A 15,587-nucleotide genomic window follows, 5' to 3' on the forward strand; every position below is an offset into this window, starting at 1 on the left:
TGTGGGTGAAGAGGAGTTTCTGAGTAGATGGCCCCATTTTTGCAGCAACTGTGTAGGGTTTTAGGAGATGAACTGGAGATGTAGTCTTCTCTCTGGGACAGCTGCTCCTACAGTTTAATGGGAATGCTTAGCTTTACTAATTAGGCACTTTGTGATTCAAGGGAAGCCACAGAGACCCAGGGAGTGGAAAAGCTATTTATTCAAACTAGTCGACAACAACCCCGGGAATGAGATCTTTGGGAAGATGGAGCTGGGAAGGGAAGGAAAAGAATGAAATAAATTATTGAGGGGGAACAAAATAGCCACAAATAAAACAAAAAGAAAAATGTGCCTTGCTGAAAATATCCAAAGTAAATGACACGTATTAGGGACAAGACACCCATTAGGGTAAAGTCAGCAAGAGAGACCAGGAGCCGGGACGGATGGCAGCTGGGACAGATGGCAGCGGCAAATGGGAATATGATAAACTCCTAAGTGCAGGTGAAAGAGATTCAAGTAATGGAAACCTCAGATAAGACAAATACAAGTAATAAAACCAATTTGAGAGCAAGGCTGATGGGACGGATGGAACCGACAGCCAATGACGAGATGCGGAATATGAAGTGTGAAGAAGACAGATCCAAAGAGAAAGAGAATGTCTCAGCTGCTATAGCTGTCAAATGGCTTTGACAGGAGAGGCAAAGATGGACAGTGAGGAGCTAAGGCTGAAGGACAAATCCCCCAGCTCTTAGTCACATAACATTAGAGGGATTTGCTTTGTGATCCGTGACCATCACTATTCTGGAATGCACAGAGGGACACTGTTGGAACTGTGGACATGTCCTTTTTTGTTTGGGATTAGCTCTGAGTGGAACATTGGGAAAGCAGCTTAAACTCTCAGAAGTCATGGTGTAGCCCCAAAAGGGAGGGCTCTTCATTTTAAGTTCAAAGTCTTATGGAGTTTTTCTCCAAGGGCCTCCCTCTTTGGTTTCTTTTTTTCATTTAAATTAGAGAAGCTGTAGGTAAATAAAAAAGTCGTGCATAAAATACAGTCTCCATATACTACCCTGTTATTAACACCTTACATTGATGTGATACATTTGCTACAATTCATGAAAGAACATTTTTGTAATTGTACTATTAACTATAGTCCATTGTTTACAATAGGATTTACTATTTGTGTCATAGAGTCCTATGTTTTTAAAAAAATTTTTTTTCTAGTAACATATACACAACTTAAAACTCCTTTTAACCACATACAGATAGAAATTCAGTGCTGTTAATTATATTCATAATGTTATGCTACCATCACCACCATTCATTACCAAACTTTATGATCAACCCAAATAGGAACTCTGAATAATTTAAGCATTAACACCCACTTCTTACCCCTTCCTGGGCCCCTGGTAACATATATTCTAGATTTTGACCCATGAGTTCGCGTATCCTAATTGTTTCATATCACTGAGGTTATACAATGTTTGTCTTTTTGTGTCTGGTTTATTTCATTCAACATAATATCTTCAGGGTTCATCCATGTTGCTGTATAAATCAGAACTTCATTCTTTTTATGGCCGAATAATCTATTGTATGTATATACCCTATTTTATTTATCTTTTCATTGGTTGATGGACAACTTGGGTTGCTTTCATCTTTTGGCAGTTAATTGGAAATAATTCCACTGTAAACATCGGTATGCAAATACTTGTTTGTGTTCCTGCTTTCAAATCTTTTGGGTATATACCAGAAGTGATATTGTCAGGTCTATATTTAACATTTGAAGGGATTGCCAAACCATCTTCCACAGAAGATGCCCCATTTTACATTCCCACCAATACTTTATGAGTGTCCCTATTTCTCCACATCCTCTCCAACACTTGTTTTCTGTTTTTTTTTTTTAATATTAGCCATTCTAGTGGTATAAAATAGTATATCATTGTGGTTTTAATTTTGCATTTCTCTAATAGCTAGAGATGAGCATCTTTCATATGCTTTTTGGCCATTTGTATATCTTCTTTGATGAGATGTCTATTCAAGTATTTTGTCTTTTTTGTTGTTTCACTTTGTTTTAAGTCATAGATTTTCAGTTCATCCTCATTGTGTACCCATCTGTGTCAGTCAGGGTTCTGTAGAGAAACAGAACCAAAGGGAGTTTTATTTTAAGGAATTGGCTCACGTGATTATGGGGGCTGAGAAGTCCGAAATATGTGTGACAGATAGGAAATTCAGGCAAGATTTGATGTTAAAGTCTTTTCTGAAATCTGGAGGGGAGGCTAGCAGGCTGAAAAACTCAGAAAAGAGCAGATAGTGTGTAGTTTTGAAGCAGAATATCTGCTTTTTTTTGGAACTCTCAGTTCTTTGCTCTTAAGGCATCCATCTGATTGAATGAGGCCATATTATCAGGATACTCTCCTTTACTTGAAGTCAATTGATTGTAGATGCCAACCACATCAATGAAATACATCCATAGCAACATCTAGGCCAGTGTTTGATCAAACAGGTGGACATCATAGCCTAGCTATGTTGGCACATAAAATTAACCATTATACCTCCTAACAGAAGAGTGTAGCTTGGTGAACAGGTGTTCAGGCCTTGAATTTCAATAGGCTCGGTTAAAATCTTAGCTCTATCACTTGTTGGCCTCAGCTTTCCCACATATAGGGTGGAGATGATCATAGGGTGCCATGAGGATCAAATGGGATAAGCCAAGTAAAGTTCTCAGCATCATACCAAGACTGTGGTAGATGCTGGCATATTGAACAAGTTGCATTTATGGTCTGTATGCAGTTGAGAGGCTATAAAGTGAAGCAGCATATTAGCATATGCTTTAAGAAAGTTTGAAAAATGCAACAATGGATTCATATTCAAGGTTTAGTGATGGCCTGGAAGAGGGCTGTGCTTAGCTCTATTGAGGTGGGGTCTAGGTCAGGGAGAAGCTATTGACTTGTAACCAGGAGTTCATTGGATTAACTGTTGGGAAAAGGGCCTATCAGGGAAAGGCATGGAAGAGTGAAAGAGTATGTTAAGTTTGAGAAACAAAGGAAGTCTCCATGTTTAAATATGTTTTAGAAGTTTTAGGTTAAGGAAACAAATTGATTTCTTTATTTGGGGACTTATAAGAGTTTAAATCTGCTGATATATACAGTGAATTCCCAAGAGGGAAATATAGGATGCAGTATTTTCCAAACTTATTTCAGCACAAAAACCTTATTTGAAAAGGAGTTTGTAAGTCTTGTATAAGGAAGAGGAAGAGGAATAGGAGGCAACAGCAAAGAAGGTAGAAGCAGCAGTGTAGGTGATGGAGGCAGCAAGTGAGCAGCTTTGTGTTCCACTGCCTCAGGGGATGAATGTGGCGGACAAAAACCAGAAGTCACCAGCAAGTCTTTCTGGCTTTTGTTTTCAAAAAGCCTAATTCTCTGTAGAATTTAGAGGTTTTGTGGAATAGGTAGAAAGCAGGGAGAAGGAGATTCATAGGTATAGAGAAAATGTCTTAGCTATGCAAGGAGAGAATGGGGCTTCCCTACCCCCAGAACAGAGACTCCTTTGGATGGCAGGGAGAAAAAAGATGTGCTCTACCTCCTTGCATGCATCTGGGAGGCATCAAGACTTTAGACAAGTATGTTCTAGCTAGGCATGCTGCTAGAGATGAATATTAGTTAACTGTTGCTGCATAACAAATTACTCCAAACCTAAGGGAGAAAATGTTTAGCATAAAGTATGAATATAAGGGGAGGTCTTACACCAGAAAAAGAAGCAATTGTGCACAGGTTGAGTGAGATGAAACAAGCTACTGTGCTTTGTACTTAGTAGGTCAAGTAAATATCTGAATGAATGAAAGAATACATCATGACTGAACATATATTACATTGATAAAGAAATAGAATAAACAACTTGGACAAGTTTCTGTGAGATTCTGGGTGTGGCTTAGTGGGGTCCTCTGACTCCAGGTCATTTGCAAGAATTGTTATCAAGATGTTGGCTAGGACTCCACCCATCTCAAGGTTCACCAGAGGAGGAACCACTTCCAAGCTTACTCATATGGTTATTGACAAGATTCAGTTCCTTGTAGGCTGTTGGACTGAGGGCCTCAGTTCTTTGCTGGCTGTGGACACAAGGCTTCCCTAAGTTCCTTGCTAAATGGCCCTCTACATAGGGCAGTCCACAACATGCCAGCTGGATTTTTCAGAGCAAGGACATGAGAAGGACCAGAGAGAGGGAGTCAGTCTTTTGTAATCTACTCTCAGAAGTGGCATCCGATCACTTTTGCCATATTCTGTTCATTAGAAACCATTTACCAGGTCCAGTCTGCATTCAGAGGAAGGGAATGACACAAAGACTTGAATACCAGGTAGGGGTCATGTCAAAAGCTGCCTACCACAGAGGATTACAACCATTTTTACAAAAGAGTTCTATCTAAGGCTGGCTTAGAGGTAGCAGAGAACTGAAGTTAAGCAATGGACAAGGACAGTGGGTATTCATTGGTAATCCATGTGGATAGTTGGCCAATGACGGTATCTACCACCTATCCTGATGCGATCGCAGATCCTGAAATCATGATATAGGCCTAAAGAATTATGGGGAAAGTTTCAAGAATGGCCAGGTCGAAGAGGAGGCACATTTAAAATTTTATTAGTTGCTGTCCTTAAAGGATATACCAGCTTTCACATATGGAATTCACAATTCTTTATTTCCTTTCTTTTTTTTTTTAACATAGGCAGACACCAGGAATTGAGCCCAGGTCTCCAGCATGGCAGGTGACCACTCTACTGAGTCACCTTGGCCTGCCCCTCCTTTCTTTTTACTTTTAATAGCTGAGTACAGTGGTGCAGAAGTGATAATGTTCATGTTCAGTCCAAGTCAATGAGTGATGAATCACAGACGTTATAAAACAGCAGAAGAATAGTTCTGAGATTAGATGTGGCGAAGCTCAAGTAGGATGAGTGACTTGTCAAACAGTAAATGAAAGTCAGGTTGGCAACTGTTGAAGGAAGAATAAAGGAACAAAATTGACTAGAGGAAGATTTTGGGTCTCAATATGAAGGAAAATTCCAAATCTGAAGTTCAAGGTAAACTGGGTATGGGGTTGTTCATTCAATTATTCATTCATTCATTCATCCAATAAATATTTTGAGACTTGCTACATTCTAGGTGTTGTGTTAGACACTGAAGAGGTAATATTGGGCTAGACCAAGGGTTAGCAAACTGTGCCCCATGGGATTTGGCTTTCTGCCTATTCTTGTAAATAAAGTTTTACTGGAACATAGCTATACTCATTAGTTTGCAAATTGCCTATGGCTGCTTTACCACTACAATAGCAGAGTTGAGTGACAGAGACTGTATAACTCGCAAACCCTAAATATATTTATTGTTTGGCCTTTACAGTCTACCCTTGGACTAGACATTCATGGTTACCGCTCTCATGAAGATTACCTTCTAGTAGGGAAGATGGACATTAATGAAATAATTTCCTAAATGTATAATTATAAACTGTGATTGGTGTTCTGGGGAAAATTGAATGTTGCTGTGATGGAACATAGCACGGGATACTTTTGTGATGGTGGTCATGGAATGATCCTGAGGACATGCGATTTTAAAGATCTAATGGATGAGAAGGAGAAAGCCTATAAGGAAATGGGGAAGACATTTCCAAATGTAGTGAAAAGGATGTGTGTAGGCTGAGTGTTGTGAAAGAGCTCACCCTGCCAAGGAACAAAGAGGAGGCCAGTGTGACTGGAACATGAAGACAGAGTGGAGACTCACTGGGATCAGATAAAGATCTGACCTCCCAGGCCATGCTCAGGGGTTCTAGAGTGTTCTCGAAGTACAATGTGAAGGCACTGAAGAGCTTTACAATCAGTTTCATGAATCTCAAGTACTATTCTATATTTCTTAATGATCTGATTTGAAGAGAGCTGCGAGTGAATAAATGTTTAGCACATCCAGACCCTCTTTCTTTTATGTCTTGATGAAACAGTTCAGAAACTCAAACTAGTATCAATGTGTGGGTAAAAATAGAATACTTTATTCACTAATTTATAAAGTACCTCAGGGTAACCACAGAGGTGAGAAGCCCACGGATGCTGCCAAAGAAATGGGACAGTACCGCTTGGCTCTGATAATTTTGACAAATGTATCCTCTAGCCAAGAGTTTACACTGCTTGCATCACAACAGCCCATGGAAAGGACCACAGGACAGTCCCAGGAACGTATTCACCATAGGATTTTACAGTGAAGAAAGCAGCTGATAATTTTTAATATGAGTGCTATAATTTTTATTATGTAAATGTAATAACTATTCACAATTTCTATTGTAAGCTCTCTTTATCCAATTTTTGAACACCATTTCCATTGCAGCAACTTGTCACAGGTGCTGAAAATATTCCTGATTTGGCTTTGCAGTTGTTGACTTGAAAAGAAACAGCTAAACTAACCAACTTCATGACCCTTTCTTGACATTGAACAAGGAATTAATTCACTTTTCCAGCTTCTACCTTATCTTAATGTCTTTTTAATCCCCAAGAAGAAACACAACAATTTAGTCCTGATTTTGAACACTCTAACCAGCACCTTCCTTTAGTAGATTGCAGTGTAATAGAATCAGCTTTCAAGGTAGCTCCCAATTTTATTAAAAAGCTAATATTAAAACCACTTAAAATGATTTTGCCCATTTTATCTCACCCCATTGAACACTGAAAAAACATTGAACACTAAGAAGCAAGGTGCTTAGGACAAAGTGTTATTGGTGAATGATGCATTTGTTCTGATGTCTTCAAGTTGTATAATCATATAAATAAACACCTGTATGCCCAAGTGCAAGCATTTTATCCCCAGACGTCATCAAGTTTGATAAAAATATATCATGTCATGTAAACAAATGTTACAAAAAAGCTCTTTTCAGTTATTTTATCATCAAGAACAACGTGCATTAGCACTTAGCGTAGTTAATTGCCTGTAAATAAGACAGTATTATTATCATTAAAGAGAGAAAAGATAAATAAAATAGCCATACCATTAGGGACATTGTTTCATTGACTGTGTGCTAGAGACCCTATGGGGATGATCTCCCTCTAATATCCCATCTTAACAGAACTTAACAGGAAGCCAGCTGGCGAGGGGTTCTGTAAAATGTGGTTTGCAGTGTTCCAGCCTAGAATCACATGCTAGAATATAGAAGGGTGGATATGAGCTGAAAGGCAATAAATATCTGGCATAATAATACTCCTTCATGTGAATAGCATCTTTGAGCAATGGGAGCCCCTTCAGATTGGCCTCTGGGTTTTCTTGATTTGATCCTATTAAATTTTGATAGCTTCCTTGCTTCCTGACACAAGACATTCCAGGCTTATCTTATACATTTTTATGCCCCAGACCTTGAGGCAGTCATTTCTTCAAAAAACCCTAGGATCCTTTTAGTGGGGAATGATATTTAGAGACCAAAATCTTGGCATGATGAGTGTTCATCAAAAAATCTAATTTAAAATGGCCTTTGGCTGAAATCTATACTTCTTCCCTTGTTAACTGTGACTTTCTACCAGTTCTGGCATTTTGACTGCAAATGCTATCTTTGATTTTGTTGTCAGTCATCTGTGGAAAGAGATTACAGGCTATTTAAAATTTCCCTCATTATGGAGCTTGTTTTCACTGGTTTCATGCTTAGTCTTCAGTCTTCTGTTTTTAAGCCCTAAGGCATATTCCAAGTTGACAATATAATGTAAGTTATTATTTGGCAATAAGGTCCAGGAAGAGTGACACTAAAATCAATCATGTGGACACAAAATGAGTTTTGGTATATTTGTGTGAACAGGCGTTCACTATTGTGAGAAATGATTATAGCTTAAGGACGCAAAACATTAGGAATATTGTGGCAGGAAATCTGAACTGAATCGTGACAGAGCTGAAGATTTTGTATATAATTAAACAGTGGACAAAACAGGACCATATGGTATAAACCTTATTTAAAAAAATCCATGTGTGCAGGGATCCTGAGACGGATTAAGGGAAATTTTCATCAGTTCCTTTGGGCTACTACCTGCTTTGAAAACCAGTGATGGTATCATAATCCCTGTTCTGTCTCTAGACCCTGCTCACTTCAGTGTAACTTCAGAGGGTATCCCCTCTCCCCCCAAATCACAGCATCTAATTAAAATTGCTTCCCTGCACAAAGTTATATGATTCATAATTTTACATATGGAAAACCACATGAGATTGATCAACCTGGAAGAATGATATTTGCTAATTATGCCTAGGTATGTATATAACAAAACATTTTAAGAGCTCAAAAATTCTAAAATTTACTTCCCAACTGCTTGAGCAAAATTCATGTTTCAGGAAGATGCACCATATTTATTTGTGGCTTGGGAACTGCCTAGCACCATGGTATCAGTCTGTTTCTCCAGAGAAACAGAACCAATGGGATATATGTATATTGAAATTTATTTTAAGGAATTGGCTTATGAGATTGTGGGGGCTGACAAGTCTGCAATCCGTAGGGGAGGGCGATGGCTGGAAACTTAGACAACAGCTGATGTTGTAGTCTTGAGACAGAATTTCTCCTATTTTTGAAAACCTCAGTTTTTGCTCTTAAGGCCTTCAACTGAATAAATGATTTTCACCCACGTTATTGAGGGTAATCTGCTTTACTTAGAGTCAACTGATTGTAGGTGGTAATCACATCTGCAGAATACCTTCACAGCAACATTTAGACTAATGTTTGACCAAACAACTGGACACCACAACCTAGCAAAGCTGACACATAAAATTAACCATCACACTCACCAAGGACTCAATTTTGAGACGTAGTAGAGGTTGGGCCAGAGATTCCGAACACTGCCTGGTTCTAATTGGAAAAAAACACTCACAAGGAGCTACATGGAGAAATGAAGTTTCATTTTTCTTTCTGAGGACTGTTATGTCTCAAAGTGCAAGGTTCCTTGGTAAAACCAGATTGGACAGCACAGGGTCAACTTGTGGTTATCTCCTGTTACCGTCCCTGAAATCTTGGTCTTGAACCCTTCTGTCGATAGGGCTTCTGGCCAAGTAGCCTCCCAGCCAGCTGAAGGGAGAATCATGTTGGCTTGACCATTTCAAGGTCTTCACTGGGAAAGGCCAAAAAAGACCCTGGGGCTATGGGCATGACTCTAGGAAGCAGAAAGGAAACTTGGCTTTCTTATCTCATAGATCCATGGAGAAGGCTAAGGAGAAATGGTGGCATCTCTTTCCTTGCTTGTGAGTCATAGTGAGTCTGCCCGCAGAAAGGCAGGCCCCCGGGAATCTCACCTGTCAGAGTAGTTACCTTCCTCTTGTTGGGAGGAGCAAAGATGGGGGAGTTAGACGTTGAAATAAACTTGTTGGGGCCTCCCCAAAAGTGTGGACATAGTGGAAGATATTCCTCTTTGCAAATCGAGGACAGAGAAAGAAGGAAAACTCCTTCTTTCATTAAGAAATGGATCATGAATTCATATAACTTTAGGGGCCAGGTAAGTGCTACAAATAAGGGAAGGGAACAAAGTAGGAAACAGGGCGACAGTGTCTATTCTGGTCTATTTGTTGTTGGCACATGGGAATCTGGATTTGGTGTTGCCAGAACCTATGATTTTTCAAAAGGAGCCAGGGATTAGTTTTTTTTTTTTTTAACATGGGCAGGCTCTGGGAATCAAACCTGGGTCTCTGGCACAGCAGGCAAGAATTCTGCCACTGAGCCACCAGTACTGCCTAGGCTCTTTTGTTTTTAATATAAAATTTTCTCAATTAGAAAATTCGGCAAGTAATTTGATGTTAAAAAAAATAACGTGAAGCCAAATAACATAACTATGTGCTAGATTTAACCAAGAAACCTCTGGTTTGTGACATCTGATTTGCAGCATCATCATTTGAGATAATGAAGCATTATTTCTTTTACCCCTGGTTAGGCTGGTGAGATGAGCTGTTGCTGCCAAGGATTAGAATAGAAAAAGAAAAATCCTGACTGTATTGATATTTGCATTTGTGGCCTCTTTTTCCTCTCTTTGCCCTCTGTTTGATTTGAGGTAGATGGCCTCAGATTCTTTCTCTTGCTTTGCTACTTTCCTCTGTAGCATTTTTATTTTTGAGCCATGTGGTCCTGGCACTACAGCATCATCACATTGACTGTGTCTGAAATTTACCATCAGTTTGATTAGCAGACAGAGGAACCAGGAGCTGTTCTCCTCTACAGATGAGAACTGGGGCTCCACTTTCAGACTAGAAAGGCCAAGCCTTCATCCCGCATCAGTACAAGTGCCATTCTGTTTTCTGCAAGGACTGGAGTCAAGTACAAGTGACAGCTCTGGACAGAGTCCATATTAAGTGTGTTAGTGTCTCTGTGTGGCTGGTGATGGCCTTGAAATGCTAAATGCAATAAAAAGACTCCTTCTTAAGTACATCTGACAGTTCGTATGTGGCTTAAAGCATTTTCTGGACAGAGACGCTCCAAACTTTCAATCATCATTGAACAAGTATTTATTGAGTGCCTGCTATTTTCTATGGACTGTTAGGCTTTGGGCATTGAGCATCAAACAAGGTAAACGTGGTCCCTGCCCTTATGGAGCTTACATTCTTATTAAAGGAGATAGATAAGTAAACACACAGTTAGAATATGCATCATCTAGTGTAGATGCCATAAGGAAACCCTCACAAGATGATGCGGTGGTGACTGGGGGTAGGGACTCCTTTCATTTCATACAATTGCCCAGGAGACCATATGCCTGTGAGGCCTCCCTCAGGAGATGGCATTTGAATTAAGACCTGTATCATATATACTTTTTAAGTAAAAAATATATTTTTTATCCTTAGTCCTAGAGATAATGAAGAAACAAAGATAATAAATGATTAAAATGTAGAAATGATATGTACCAAAGTATTGACAACAGTTACCTCCTAGTGATGGCATTCATGTGTTCATTTAACTTAAGCGTTTATTGAGTGCCTAATATAAGTTAGGTACTGTGCTGGTGCTGGAAATACAGTAGTGAACAAAAGAGATGGTATGATTTGGTTAAAATGTACAAAAAGCATTTGGAGATAAAGAATAAAAAAGTGGAGTACCTAATTTATAATAAGGGATTAGCTCAACTTAAGCAGGCTGGATGATGAAAAGGATCCAGCCATATTAAGAGTTTTGAGGGGTGGGGGCTAGGGGAACATTCCAGGTAGTATGAATAGCATGAGCAAAGGTCCTGGGGCAGAAAATAATTTGATATAATTTGAGGAACTGAAAGAAAATTGGTGAGGATGTAGTATGGGGCCAAGAGATAAGACTGGAGAAATTAAGAGGAGCCACACCAGATAGGTCCTGAGGTCATGGAGAGGACTTTAGACTTCTCCATGTGTGGAGAACAATGAGAAGCAATTGAGGGGTTTTAAGCTGGAGAGTGACATGACTTGATGTGCTTTTTTTTTTACAAGATCAGTTTTATTGTTAGGTAGAAGATGGATTACTGCAGACTAAGTAGAACCAGGGAACCCTGTTAGGAAATTGCTGCATTCATCTAGATGGGAGCTTATTAGGGAATCAGAGCAGCAGCTCATACTCCTGTGAGTTGTTCCCTACACAGCACCAGGGGGCACCTTTTGCCTATACAGGAGTATAAATGATGCATCATGGAGTTAATCCATGGAGCAGCCCCAGGTTGTGGGGTAATAGTAGCCCCAGAGAGAGATAAAGAGAACTGATTCATAGTATGTTGATGGATGAGAGTGAGTCGTGGGGAGGGAGGAAGAGGAAACTTACGGATGACTCTTAAGTTTCTGGCCTGGGTAACTTCAGCAATGATGGTGGCATTTTCTTAAATGATGGAAGACTGGATCTGAAACCATTTGGGAGAGAAAAATTAAGAGATTTTTCTTAGGTATGCTAAGTGTGAAATGTTTGGACACATCCAAGGGAATATACCAAGTAGATTGTCACATATAGAAGTCTGGAATTCTGAGTGGAAGTCTAGGCCAAGTACAAAAATGTGGGGTCATCAGGATAAAGATGGTATTTGAAGTCAAGCCATGGGTATAGAAAGATGAAAGATGAAGTCCTGAGTCCATGTCTTGAACAACCGGATAGTTAGGGGTCAAGAAGAGGAAGAGTTGGTTAAAAAGTTGGGAAGAGCAGTGGGTATTGGAGGACCAGCAGAATACAGTATCAAAGAAGAAACATAGTTTTGTCCTAAGGAGTTATTTTAAATTAAAATAATAAACACATGCATGTTGTTTCTGGCAATTGCATGTACATCATTTTCCTATGTGTAGTTGAGGGTTGAACTGATTTCCTCCTCAAGGTGACCAGTTGCTTCTGTGAGAAGTGGTGTGTTTTAGTGAGATGTGATTCAGGGATGCATGAGGCCTGATGTACTCTAATTTCACTCTTCAAAACCAGTGTAGCTGTGATCTGTTTGTTGTGGGGCAGTGCTTCTCACTGGAGGCAGTTTTGTCCCCTGAGGAATATTTGGCAATGTCTGGAGGCATTTTTGGTTGTCACAACAGATAGTGCTGGCATCTAGTGGGTAGAGGCCAGAGATGCTACCTAGAGGGTTTGTTCTGCGATGTAGAGGACAGCCCCCTTCCCCCAACACAGAATTATCCATTTCAAAATGTCAGCAGTGCCCTGGTTGAGAAACTCTGTTGTAATGCACGCAGAGTTAAGTTTCCTGTGGAACTACCATTGTTTCCTTGAAGGACCTCCTTGGGGAAAAGAGAAACCTGCCAAATCAAAGGTTTAGCTGTTCCCTGTCTCCTAGGAGCATCTATGTCCAGGCACAGGGAGTTTATTGAAATGATTTTCTTGGCTGATGTTTCACATATAGGCACTTCTGTGCTGTCAGAGATGTAACTCACAGAGTAATTTCTGTAGCTCAAATGTGCAGTTATTTCTTTCTGGAGAGATAGGTGGAATCTCTGTCTTGGGAGAGAAATACAAAGAGAAAAGCACCAAGGTTGCATTTTCTTTCAATTATTCAACATTCTTAAAGCTCTTTTTCTCTCTCATTCTCAAAAATAGCATTTTTTAAATTTTCTGAGAAATCTATTGAATTCTTCCTTTACTTGTGTAAAAAGGGCCTTCAAGAAAATAAAGTGACCAAGCTAATCTTGGTCCTACCTATGGATTCAAAGGTAATGTGGCATTTCTATATTGCCCAGATTTTTCTTTAATGGGAAGTATATGGGTGTATTGGAGGTGGGGGAGAGTAGGGCCAGTGACATGGAGAAAGGCTTATGTAGAACTCAGAATATTAGATCTTTAAGGAACTTTAAAATCTCATCTGACCTCTTTTAGCCAGATACTTTCAACTTTAATGGAATTCCAAGTATCCCCATAGTCTCTTTTAATGATTGAATCATGCCCCCCACCAAGACCTTTTTATGTGCTAACTCCAGTCTTGTAGATATGAATCCATTTGTAAATAGGATCTTTGGAGATGTTATTCGTTAAGGTGAGGTGAAACTGAATCAAAATGGGCCTTAATCCAATATGACTGCAGTCCTTATAAGCAGAAAAAATTTGTACATGGGAGGAAACAGATGGGAGAGACATAGTCACGTGATGGAGACAGAGATTGATTGGGTTATGGATTTCCAGTAAGACACCACAAAAATACTATGCATTTCAGAGGAACATGATCCTACTGGCACCTTAATTCTGTTCTAACCTCCAGAACTGTGAGCCAATACAGTCCTCTTGTTTCAATCTGGTAGTCTGTGGTGCTTTGTTACGACAGCCCTGAAAGATTAAGATACTCTCCTTCCCCAACTTTGGAAGAGCACAGAGGATGGGATGAAAAATGTAAACAGTGATATGAAACTGACTAGAACTTTCCAATTGGGGAGAGACCTGCTAATAGGTATTTACTAAGGAGGAAGGGGAAGGAATTTTCTGTGCTATGCCATAAGAAAACTCCAGGACAGGTTATTAAAGACTAGTTTAGCAGCTAGATCCACATAAAAATGAAGATAAAGATGAACTGGGCAGTTTTGTTTATTACTGCAGGCTTAATCCTTTTAGAGTGCCTGCACATAGTAGGCACTCAGAAAATATCTATTTAATGAAGGATTCAAGGAGATTAGTGTAAAGGCAAACCAGATCAATGTGTGGGGAAGGTGAAGGGTAGCATGCTCTGTGAGGAAGATGGTGCTACTTTTCCTACTTCTTGCCCAATGAGATGGTTAAGAGCAATAGGTGGTTAAGAGGAATAGTGACAGTAATTATCAGATAAGATTTATATTCAGTTCCATGAAACAGAATACCTGAAAAACAGTGGCTTACATAAGGAAAATATTTATTTTACTCTTGTAATAACAGGTTTGGGGATTTTTGGCAGTCTAGGGCTAGTGTAACGTGGTGAACCAGAGATGCCATTGAGGACCTGGTCTCTTTTTGTGTTTGTGCCCCACTTACCATTCTGTGTTTATACTTTTGTGAAAGTGGACACAATATGGCTGTTTTCCTTCTAGACGTCATGTCTACCTTCCAGGCATCATGTCTACCTTTCAGGCAGGAAGAACAGGCAAGAAGGGCAAAACTTATTGAGTCTATGTGATTTTCATCAGGAAAACAATAGCTTTTCCAGAAGCCCAACCTAGTAGATTTTACTTACATCTCTTTGGCCACATTCTTGTTCTTAACTACAAGGAATTCTGGGAAAGATTTTTGTCAACTATTCTGAGCAAAGTCTGAGTTCCATTTTTAGAAAAGAGGGGCAGGTAGATTTAGTTAGGCAGCCAGCAGAGCTTGCCACATCTCCCTAATTCCCCAGTTGAGGTGAGCAAGGACCATGTTAGGGAAATGGCTTGCCTGGCTCTTCCTGGTGAATTTGAATTAATGTGATAGGTTATATCTAGAATGCCTGACTTGGCTGGAAAGTAGAATGCAGAGTAGCATCAAGCTTTGGTGAAACTATATCTGCTTATCACCACCTGTGAACTGGGCTTTGGTAGCTGCTGAAGATTACTTGGTGAAAGCCGGTATGTCCTCAGGTATCTGGGAGATACTGGTACCAAGTGAGACAAAATCAATACAGTTGTGGCTGTGACCAGGTCTGCCTTTTGTCACTTTAAGCCAAGTACCAATCACAGATATCGTATTTGTCCAAAGGAAAACAAACCTGAACATAATATTGAGTCCAACAGCAATTCCAGATATGGCTACATTTTTCTAAGTTCTAGAATACTGCCAACTAAGTGAAAGAAATGTTTAGCATGCAGTATCCCGCCAACAAATGGTAACTGTGGTTATTGTTTGATGGGTGATATTGATCAAAAAGAAAAGTTGATGCATTGTATATGGAATTATATTAAGGTAACTAAGAAGATTATAAAATTTTCTTGGTTAAGAGGTTTGCTAAAGTATAATTGTAGTTTCACATGCAATGGGAAAAGGGGAAAGAACTGAGGTTGGAGAGGATTTACGATTATTTTTCTAAGTGTGATGGGAAGCCATTGGGGAAGAAGAGGAGGGGTTTGAGCATGGGGGTGAGATTTTCAGGTTTAGGTTTTGGAAAGGCCACTCTGCAGTATTGAGAGTAGACAATAGAGAGTAAGGGATAAGCTAGGAGACAGAGGCAATGTCTTCAGCAGTGCAGGTGTGAATGATGATGGCCAGGACCATA

General features: G+C 39.6%; 1 long non-coding RNA gene across 1 annotated transcript; it reads right to left on the reverse strand.

Annotated features, from left to right (window-relative positions):
- Nucleotides 1-4,638: 4,638 nt before the first annotated feature.
- LOC143667485 (uncharacterized) lies at nucleotides 4,639-14,604 on the reverse strand. The gene is made up of 3 exons (XR_013168058.1): nucleotides 14,577-14,604; nucleotides 11,726-11,801; nucleotides 4,639-4,957 (listed from the first exon to the last, which is right to left on the reverse strand). It is a non-coding gene; the product is annotated as an uncharacterized LOC143667485 (long non-coding RNA).
- Nucleotides 14,605-15,587: the final 983 nt, after the last annotated feature.

Source organism: Tamandua tetradactyla, chromosome 23 (genome assembly GCF_023851605.1).
Source record: "Tamandua tetradactyla isolate mTamTet1 chromosome 23, mTamTet1.pri, whole genome shotgun sequence".
Lineage (NCBI taxonomy): Eukaryota > Metazoa > Chordata > Mammalia > Pilosa > Myrmecophagidae > Tamandua > Tamandua tetradactyla.